Genomic DNA, 11,322 nt, shown 5'->3' with positions numbered 1-11,322 from the left:
CTCTGGACTGATTGTAGAGCTGTTTGGTCTGTCTTATTGATTGGGCATGCGATACACATTCCAAACTCCAGCCTTGGTCGAACTAGACTCTTGTATAGCTTGGTCATAACAGTTGGAGATCTGCTAGTGAACGTTCTTTTGATTAAGCCAAGAGTCTGATTAGCCTTCGCAATAGTCGCTTGTGCATGAATATGAAATTTCAATTCGTTGTCTACCAGGACACCTAGATCTCTCTCCGCGTGGCTGCTGGAAATGGCATTTTGGGACCCATCCCTACAATCCATATGGTACTTAGTGTTTTGGTCTTAGTGTTTTCTTTTTTCCCCTGCCATCCTCAAACAACACCTGTTTTTCAACCCCAAGAAAAATTAATGGTAAGATTCTAGTTCAACTGTTTAATGCTATCTTAGAAAGGGGTAAGACAAATGAAACTCTCAGTTATGAATCCAGGGCCAAAAACACAATCTAAAAAGGTATTACTAAGCTTTATTTCTAACCCTCTTCTGATTTTCAAGTCTTAGAAATTTGCCTACTTGGCAGGTTATACCTATTGAAATTTAGACAAAACAACATATTACCTTAATTTTCAGTCATTAGTTTTTTTTTCTGTTATATTAATTCTGAAAATGTAATCCTTATTTTTTGAGTAGAATTTTAAGACATAGGCCTATCAAGGGTTTTTTTCTAAACTTAGAAAATTTATTTGCAGATCTTTGAAACGTCATGAATTTGGATCGAGCAAAGTTTTCAAGCTGAAAATAGTTTTCTTGTACTTAAATAAAGCAGATCTGTTTTGCAAGGTTTCAGTATCAGAGCACAAAGATTTTGAAAGGTCATCAAAAGTCACTGCTCTCTAGAGGGAGAAGGAGTGGAGGTAGGTACTTCAAAATACCTTTCTATGACATACTTTAGTCTACCTGTCCCTGAGGTAAAATGTTGTTTTGTTGAAATTTCAAATGGTATAGACCATAGACCTGTCAAGCAGGCGAATTTCTAAGACTTATAAATCATAAGACAGTTAATGTGGAAGCTTGGTAATACCTTCCCAAAGTATGGTTTTGGCCCTGGATTCATAACTGAAAGTTTCATTTTCCTAACCTAACCCCTTTCCAAGATAGCAAAAAGTGTAAACAATTTACTTACATTTCTGTCAGTTAGCAGCGTAAAACCTCTTAAGAACACTGAAAGTTAAATTCTGCCCTTGAATATTCCTAAGACGGAATGGAAGCTTTAGTCTTAAGGAACAATGGTAGATTAGCCTCCTCCCTATAATGCCAAGCATTAACAATGCTAATACCAATTTCATGTCATGTATCATAAAGCAATTAATGTTTACATTTCACAGCAATTATGAACTTCAGTATTTTTGTTGGGGAGGGGGGACAAGAGGGGTCTATATCCAGATAGTCAAGGGGCATGGGATATATAATATTTGTTTCTCCACATTATTGGGAGGTGACTGCCCACCCCCCCGAAACAACACCCCTGATTATGAATTTACTTTTTGTTTTTCAGAATGTAATGATTCAGATCTACTTGTTTTGCTTCACATCTCTATTTAACTTTGATAGTAACTTCACTTTGAAGCTTTATCCTTTTTATCATTTCACTCTGTGGAATTTACTGGTGTTTCAATACATGCTCTTCTACTAAACAACTGTGTATCTTAGCTAGAAATATTTGAAATCTACCCTCCTTTCCGATTAATTAAATTTGGCCTAGATTAAATATAATCAACAAGCATTGAGGTTACGTAGTTAACCCAACCTCGTGTCCGTTGCACAAGTAATAGTGAAAGTTTCGTCCTTATTTAACAGGTTTTGTGAGTCTACATGCGGGTGGTGGGAGAGCGCGAGGGGGGTGCGGTGAGTAAGGTGAAGTAGTAACAACTCATTCTAAATTACCCAAATGACATTGTAAGATAAAAGAGTACCACAATTGAATGTTTGATTCACTCATCCATCTAATTGAATGCTGATGGGTTCTGATAAAGTTGTGTTACTTTTATCTTACGATGTTACTTATAGGGCCTAAATCGAAAGAGGTAAAATTGAAAGTATCTTTTTCTTCTTTACATAAGTTACCTAAATTTGCAGTTCAGAGCAAATTAAGATCCATCTTGATCTGTGAATTGCTCCATAATTAATGATTTGAATGATTAAAAATCAAACGCATCCCACTGGTACTTTCAGGGAACACAATTCCATTTGACATCTAATAACTTCTTGAAAGCTTCATCATTGGGTGCTGAGACTGTTGTATATTGTTGAGTTTAGACAGGTGGCTTGAATAGCTTCTTTGAATATCCCCTCCTGTCAGTGCCAACATTTTGGTAAATTGACAAATTAAGTAGGGGGGGGGTGGTATATGCCAGAAGCAGATCAGCTCTTTGTTGTCAAAAAACCAGTGTTGATGATTTTATTTCTTTCAAGTGTTCATCATAAGGCTTGTCTCTCATCTTTGTTGCTGCATTTGCATCTCGTCCAGAAGCAGCATGGCACCCCTGTAATTGGCTGATGCTATGCACAGACCGAAATCAAGCACTGCAATGACAAGGGCCTTGTACAGCCTCACAAAAACATAGGAAGACCTACTGAATATTTTTTTTTTAAGAGTGCTAGGACAGTGTGCATAAGGCACATTCTTCCTGCAGTTTTAATGAAATTTACCTTGGTTGTTAATATGGATTACCTTTGTGAACTCCAGAGCTCGCAATAATTTAGTAAATTAAGCTTTTTCCTAGTTTCATATTATGTTACCATTTCCAACCCTGTTTGAAAAATTTCTTTATCTATCCATTTTACAATGCACCATTAAAACTGGGGGCATAAGAGATAAAGCAGGAGAGTAACATACACTAAATGAGAATATATATTTCTAGCATACTGAGCTTCTGTGAACTCCCTTTTTTCATAAGGTAGCATATTATTAATATATTTTTAGTCATAGACTGACAATTTATATGTGCACATGGGTATGAAAGGAATTTTCCTAAGGGGTCTGAGATAAAGAAAAGCATATTATTTTGCTCATTTTTCCTCAGAGAGTATAAGCTATTTGGCCCAATCTTAGGAAAAGTTCTCTATATATAAATATGATTTCTGTTTTTTGTCTTATATCTCTGTTTGAATTTTCAGACTTTTCCCAAGATTCTTGAGGCTCAAACAGATAAATAGGGTTTTATATTTATTGTGTGAAAGGCTAAAAGTTTACTATAATGGTATATGATTTAATATAATGGTAAATTTATACATAACAGCATGTAAAAAGACCGTTTCATGATTCAAAAGACAGGAGAAAAAATTGTAAAATTATTCAAAAATAGATTTTCTCTGTTGTTCTTAGTTTAAGATGAAAATTTCCCAAAGTTTAGCTTTTTTTATACTTTTTTATTTCCTTAAAGATTATTATAATTTTGTAGGAGCTTTGTTGATATCTCTATAGAAATTAATGTGTCTGAGAAGAATTTATTCCTCTTTTTTATGAAGATGACTCAGTTTCCCAAGAGAAGTAGACAACTGTTTTGCTGCATTTTCTTTAATACGTCCAGTTTTACTTTCAAAAACAAGTTTTTTATTAATTCAAAATAACATAATTGAAAAGATAGACAAACTATTTCTCTGCTGCTCTGCACTATTTCTGTCTTTGAAAATATAGTCCTTATTTCCTTGCTACCATTTAGGCCTGAGTAGTTTATTGGAATGTTTAGAATAGGTATTTTTAGTGTAAAACAGCCATACAAAACAATGATAATCATCTGGTGTTGCCTGGTAAGTGTGTTTACTATACATAATATTCTAACAAATCAGATCCATACAATACAGCACTGGTTAATAATTTATGATAAACTGAGTCACTTTGATATAAAAATGTAAGGCTGAAATATCCACAACTTTTTTGTCAGTTCCTGGTAGCAGAAGAACTGGCAGTGCCTCCTAAAAACTTGCCCACCCCTGAGAAATATTAAAAGCAAATGTGAAGCTTTCGCTAAACAAAATATAATATTTTCACCCTTAGGCTACCAAATAAAAAAGATTCATCTGAAGGGCTTCTCATTCTTTTTCTGGGACCTCCAACAATGGAAATTTTTTTTCGTTGAGTCTGTTGTCCTTTAGAATTTACTTCATTTGTTATACATACTTCATCTGGTGTACCTCTGAGTTGCCTTTCTGGGAACTCAAACAATGGAAGATCTGTTCAATAAATTTTTCTTAAACGGTTGTACTCAATTAAAGCATCAACATTGCAATAAATCTTTGTCTTATCAAATTCTACTAGATGTAAACCTGCACTAGTGGTCACACGGGAAAGAGCAATGTACATCATACCTGGACCAAAGCAACGATTACCTACGTCAACAATTGCACACTGTAAACTTAGTCCTTGGGACTTGTGTATTTTAATGGCAAAGGCCAGTTGAAGAGGAAACTGTCTTCGCGTGTAAAAAACTTGCTTCAAAACCTCAAAGCGCACGGTTTCTCTGCCAATTTCAACCGGAAGTTCCAGTCCATCAAATTTTACAAGAACTCCAATTATTTCTCCGTTTGGTAGCAACTTGAAGCTTGTTACTGTTCCCATTGATCCATTTACTAGCCCCTTAGCAACACAAATATTTCTTTGGAGCATTACACGTGCACCTACTGCAAGTAACAAGCTCATGAAAGAACCGGCTGTTCTTTTTCTGTCGTTGCCAAAGTTCAAAACAGTGTTTGCTGCTTTCTGTTCGATTCGTTTGTCATCAACAACTGAAGAGAGTCGATCAACTGCAGAAAGTTTAACGTAATCTGAGCAGCTTTTTGTAAGAAGTAACTCGTTAACTACCATACAATTTTCATTGGTGGGCATAAGAATGACAGGTCCATTTCCCTCTTCATACAATTTTGAGTAAAGATCTATTATTTCGTCATTTGAAGCTCTGTAGGAGTTCCCAATTTTTCTCTTGTAAAGACTATTCAAAGTTTCACCAGTGCAAAACCCCTGTCTAATTTCAGCAAGTGTATTAGCATAACTCTTATCCATCTTTTGTCTCACATTTATGGTTAGTTCCTCATACTCAAATAGATGCCAGAGGTCGAAAGTACCAACTGATCCGATCCCGTTTTTTCTTCTAGTCGTGTGAGAGGTATATGAGGAGGATTACCACTTACTGGTCTTAATTGAAGAAAATCTCCCAAAAATACGCAGTTAGCATTACCCATTGGCAAATCAACTGCCAATATTTCTGATAGTCTTAAATTAATGTAGGTTAAAAGAAGAGATGAAACCATACTAATTTCATCAATAATAAAAAGTCTTGTCTCCTTAAGTGTCTTTCTCAAAGTAAGAAGTTTTTCAGTGGAGAGAGGTGTGTATTTTGTGATGTTTTCCTGATCAATAGCTAAACTTAAACAACTATGTATTGTTAAACCATTTATGCTATGTGCAGCAATACCAGTAGGTGCCATAACTACAACGGGACAATCTTCATTCTTGAACTTGTTGCAAAGTAGTCTTCTCACGACACTGATAACCATAGATTTTCCTGTACCCCCACATCCATATACAATAAAATTCAAAGATGTTGCACCATTGCGCTTGGTAACTGAGTCTAAAATTTTGTCAACAACTCTCTTTTGATCAATATTGAGCGACTCATAATCATTTTTCAACCTGTCTTCGGAGTCGTAACGTAACCCATCTTCCTCTTTTTCTCTTATATTTTCTTTGACAGTATTTATTACAGTGGTGCACTTGATGGTCTTTGACCAGTTTGTGAAGAGTTGGACTAGTCAATCTATTTGGTATTTCACAAGTTATAATACTATTGATATACTGAACCACTTCAGACGCTGTTGATTTCCCAATAATAGGAGCATCTTCAATACACAATGTACATGAGGCGCACCTCGTTTGTGATACTCGATACGCCAGAAATGATCCTTAATTTTACCAAACAAAGGATTTGTCTTTGAACAAATTAGCTCATTAAATATAGGTGTCCATTTTTTGTCAAAGTGCATGGAAACTGCAACTGGATCTAGACACGTCAAATCTGCTGGGGTAATTTTTTCTACACCAGGTAAGTTCTTATGGACAGTCCGTAAATAGTCAATAAATTCAGGAGAGTACCACTCAGCAAATGAAACTGTCAGAAACAAAGTCGGTGGACCCAATTGCTCAATAATTGACTTTACTTTATAGGAAAGAGATTGAAAATACTGCTGAGATCCTCTGATTTTTGATTGAACAGAAAACAAAGTCGCTTCCATCTCTCCATCACAGGAATGAAGCCTGTCTATAAATTGACGAGAATTTTGATTTGGTTTCACAGTCCGCAACATATGACCGACGCTATTACACATGTAAGAGAATTCTTGGAATTGGAAGCTGTGAAAAAGAAACTGTTTGTCAAGACGAAACTTAGTATGTCTGCTAAGAAGCCTTGATTTAAAATATTCTGCATTCCTAATCCGAAATGGTCTTGCCTTGTCACGCAAGCCATATTTGCCTTTGGGGAAAAGATTTGGAAACACTTTTAGATCAAGTTCTTCCTGAAATAAGTCTTCGCTCTCACCTTTTAGTTTCTTGATTTGAAATTGGTCAGTACCAAGATCTTTCATCTGCTTAAAATCTTCAATGAAGTCTTTTGGAACCGCTGAATTGAGAGGCTGGACAGAAAAATGTTCAACCATTGTAGATTTTGCGCTTTCTGTCAGTTTCTGAAGGATTGCAGCTTCCGGTATTTCAGGTAAATTATCAACACCAACCGCTTTTTCAGCAAGACGTGCTTCAAGTATTTTATTTAAATCATCTAGGGTGTATGCATGTATTGTTTTATAGAGACTGTTGTTCTCTCTTAACCACAACAGTGCTTCATGGACTTTTCTCAGATCTATTAGTGCAGTCCAAACATTCTTGTCGTAAGTAGGCTGACCATTGACAATGACTACAAAACTATCAATGTTAAGAAGTTTTTCAGGCTGAACATCTGCATTTGCTTGCACATCAACAGGTAGATATACTATTCTCCCCTTAAGAGCGTCAATAGGTTCTGTTCTAGGTCTCTTCAATGCAGTTACTTGCCCTAATCTGACGATCGTAAGACAAGGCATTACAAATCGAATCATTGCCATTTCAAAATTATTTAAACACTTTATACATTCCGGTGCACAGTCTATATGAAGGTTATTTAATACTGATCGGACATTCTCCTGACTTTTCAACATTTTCCCAGCACAGTAATCACAGACAGAGAATGAATCTATGACACCCTCTTTCCAACCTGTACATTGAATTAGTTGTTCTCTGTCATTTTTGGGTATGTCCTGGTGAAGGTGTTCTAAAATCGTGGCCATCATTACATCAAAACCTTTCTTATGTGAAAGGGATCTTAGAGTCTTCAATTGATATTTTGTCTTTATCTGCTCACAACTGTCACAATGCATTGTGGGGTATACATCCTTGATGTTAGCTACCTTATCTAGGCTCTCACCAAATAATTTTATTATTGTATTTTCATCCACAGAAACTCTAATATTGCTATAACCGTAGATGAAGTCTTGACTATTATTACGACAGAGTCTACTTGACACTTCTTCTATATAATGACTTAGTTCCTTGTACAAGCCCTCAACTTTTAGTAGATTAATATGTTGTATAATCTTACATTTTGATACTGCCTTATATACGCTATTAATGAAACAGTTCAAGACAGAAAAATGTGGAGCTAGTGCCCTTAGAGAACGCAAATAGCTCTGACATCCCTCATTTGGGCTACAGTATAACGAATGCCCATGCTTTCTTGTGTCCCTGTTATTGATTTCACAATAATCCAAGCCACCAAGGTAGAAATTAACCACTTTGTCAGTTGAAAATTTTAATGCTATATTATTTTCAAGGATATCAAAAAGAATTTGACATAATTCAATATCCGTCGGATAGAGCTTGCAGATATCAGGGTGACATTGCCAAGTAACCTGCTGCCCAATTTTTGGTTTTGAATGTTTACTCAGATTGTTATAGGTGACTTCAGCCATCATAATTTCCTTGTCAGATCTAGATTCAGAGCATTTTTCAATAGTTGTCTCGTACTTTTCAGGACAGTTTGTTCTACTACACAGAGAATTTTTTGCCAAATATTCAGTAGAACTAAAAGAACGGTTTAAAACACAGTTAGAAATGCTTTTTTCTTGAGTCGGTGTTCCAGGAATTTGTTCTAAAATCATTAATCTTACAAACACACATACTAATAACCCTAACAGGCTCGTTTTCGCCATAATTGAAAAACATTGCTTTTCCTTCGCTGTTGATAGGTATGCTTGTATATATATTTTTATTGCTGCTACATAAACTGCAATTGCTCCTTCCAAAATTAATATACGAATTTTCAAAGAAATACGCCTCTGTATATTCACTGTGTTGTCGAACTTTTTCCATTGCATCTATAAACTGTTCCGCAGTTGCCAGTCCATACCTTGGAAGCTTTTCGTTAAACTGACAACATTTCTTTTGAATATTACTATGAAGCTTTGCCAAAGAATTTCTAGCCAACATTTCAACAGTATCCGCTCTTTCAAAGTGAATTTTAATCTGTAACTTTGAATACTTTTCGTGATCCCGGTAAAACATGCGTAAAATGTTTCTCAATTTAAAAAGATCAGCCTGCATTTTTGCCATCTTCTTGTATTTCTGAATGTAATTTTTCTCTTTGTCCTTATGCGTTCTTCATTACAACCTCGCAGATAATTTAAATTTTTCATTATAGCTTTTGTCACCCCAGTATCTACCCATTATTCTGGTAGCAACTTTTTTCTTATGTTTGTTTCGGTAATCTTCATCATTATCATACCGTTCCTTGCTCTTTTGTCTAGCCTGCTCAATTGTTGCTTCTCTATAAAGTTTATCATTTTGATAACGGTCCTTGATCTTTTGTTTGGCTGTCTCAATTTTTACTTCTTGATACACCTGGACGGTTGAATACCTTTGCTTTTGGTTTTTCTTATATTTGATGCGGTAATTTTCATCATTGTGATAACTCTCCTTGAACTTTTGTTTGGCTGTCTCAATTTTTGCATGTCTATAATCTTCATCATTGAGATAACACATCTTGCTGTTTTGTTTGATTACTTCTCGATACACCTGGTCGGTTGAATAACTTTGCTTTTTTCTTTTAAAGATAATATCTCTGTTGTTTGTGTAGTAATTTTTTTTCAACTTGCGTATAGCTTGCTTCGATCTAACCATTATCTAATCAAGAATGAGAACATTTACATCTTTGTCGTTCTTAAGTAGTAATTTTGACGTCACGGCGTAATGATTTAATTGACGTCATGGCGCAATGATATTATTTCATGACGTCTTCAGAAACAACAATATATTTTCGTGTTTTTCTATTCACGTCATAGCTCTAATATAAAAAACTATGATGACATTCATTATTTATCTAGTAGGGTTTCAGACAAGGTAGTTCTAATGATGTACTTTTGTTTTGATCTGACTCTATTTTTAGGAGTTTTTTTTATATTTCTTAGCATGGGACTGATCGTCTCTTACTAGGTTGCTAGCTACTGCTGCAACCCAAATTCACATATATATTTATTTATGAGAGGCAGCCTGGCCGAGTGGTCCAAGACACTGGTGTTAGCCACCAGTCTCTTCAAAGGCGTGGGTTCAAATCTTACCGCTGGTATACGATTATGTTTGAAAGACTGCAGTGTGAAAAGACATCAGAAATGCAGTTTTTGGTGGAAAAATTTATTCTCTTTTAGAAATAATTTATTTTAGTTACTATAGATTTTTAACCCAATTAATTTCCTTTAAAATGAGCTATTGAACAACCCTCTACGATGTTCCAGTGCCAAGCTATCTGTGGAAAAGAAAAAAAAAAGAAAAGAGAAAAAAATATCCCGTTTGGGGAGAATAACGTGGTTAAAGTCAATTTTCTTGATTTTCAAGCCAATATATTTCCCTTGCTGTTCAAGCCAAGGGACAGAAAGTTTCCTATACAGGGGTTTCGGACAAGGCGGTTCTAATGGTGTACTTTTTGTTTTGATCTGACTCCTTTGTTAGGAACTATGGGTTTTTATATTTCTTAACATTGGACGTGATCGTCTCTTACTAGGTTGCTAGCTATCGCTGCAACCCGGAAAAAAACACATTGTGCCCACATCGTTCTTTACTCAGGCAGTGCTAGCGCGCTGCCTATGATAATAAACTGATTACACACAGGAAAAAGCCTACGGCTTTTTCTTCTTTTAAATAGTAAGAGACGAGTCTCAAATAATCAAGTAGCTAGCTAAGTCCAAAGGTATGCAATTTTTGTTATTCCAATGATCGTTTTTTATTGTAACTAGGTTTCAGCCATCTCTACAGCCATGATACTATTGGAAATTACATAATCCCTATTTATGTTTTAGTTAACATGGGCAAGGTGTCGTTCTTTATTGTATATTGTCGAACATTTTCCATTGTATCTATAAACTGTTCCACAGTTGCCAGTCAATACCTTGGAAGCTTTTCATTAAACTGACAACATTTCTTTTGGATATTGCTATGAAGCTTTGCCAAAGCATTTCTAGCCGACTTTTCAACAGCATCCGCTCTTTCAAAGAGAATTTTAATCTGTAATTTTGAATACTTTTCGTGATCCCGATAAAACATGCGTAAAATGTTTCTCAATTTACAAAGATCAGCCTGCATTTTTGCCATGTATTTCTGAATGTAATTTTTCCCTTTGTCCTTATGCGTTCTTCGGTACAACCTCGCAGAGAATTTAATTTTTTCATTATAGCTTTTGTCACCCCAGTATCTACCCATTATTCTGGTAGCAACTTTTTTCTTATGTTTGTTTCGGTAATCTATATCGTTATCATACCGTTCCTTGCTCTTTTGTTTGGCTGTCTCAATTTTCCCTTCTCGATACCCCTGATCCGTAACATACCTCTGTTTTGCTCTGTGAGAATTACATAAATGTGACAAAATTCATGGTTTTTCAAGTGAGAATTTCATCTGTTTTTTCATTCTCACTGAGAAAACCATAAACCACGTGGTACTCGTGGGATCAATAGGGGCCATTCTACTAACCAAATCATAAACGTATTATTTTCTGTTCGTTTTAAGTTTTGATGTTAAACCTTATTTTCAGTTGGAAAACTTGTTTTTTTTATATTTAATTTCTGGTCTTTTTTTTAAATAATGCTAGGAAATCTGGCGCCCCCTTTATAGCAATGTCCATTCCCCCATGAGAGCTTCCTTCATGGAAAAATCTTCCCACATAATCCCCGACCCACACACCCCCTACTACCAGGAAAAATCCCCCCTGAAGACGTCTGTATACTTCCTAAT

The sequence above is a fragment of the Artemia sp. Qi Xiang Cuo genome, chromosome 18 (assembly GCF_049724085.1).
Source record: "Artemia sp. Qi Xiang Cuo chromosome 18, ASM4972408v1, whole genome shotgun sequence".
NCBI lineage: Eukaryota > Metazoa > Arthropoda > Branchiopoda > Anostraca > Artemiidae > Artemia > Artemia sp. Qi Xiang Cuo.
This window is presented reverse-complemented; position numbering follows the sequence as displayed.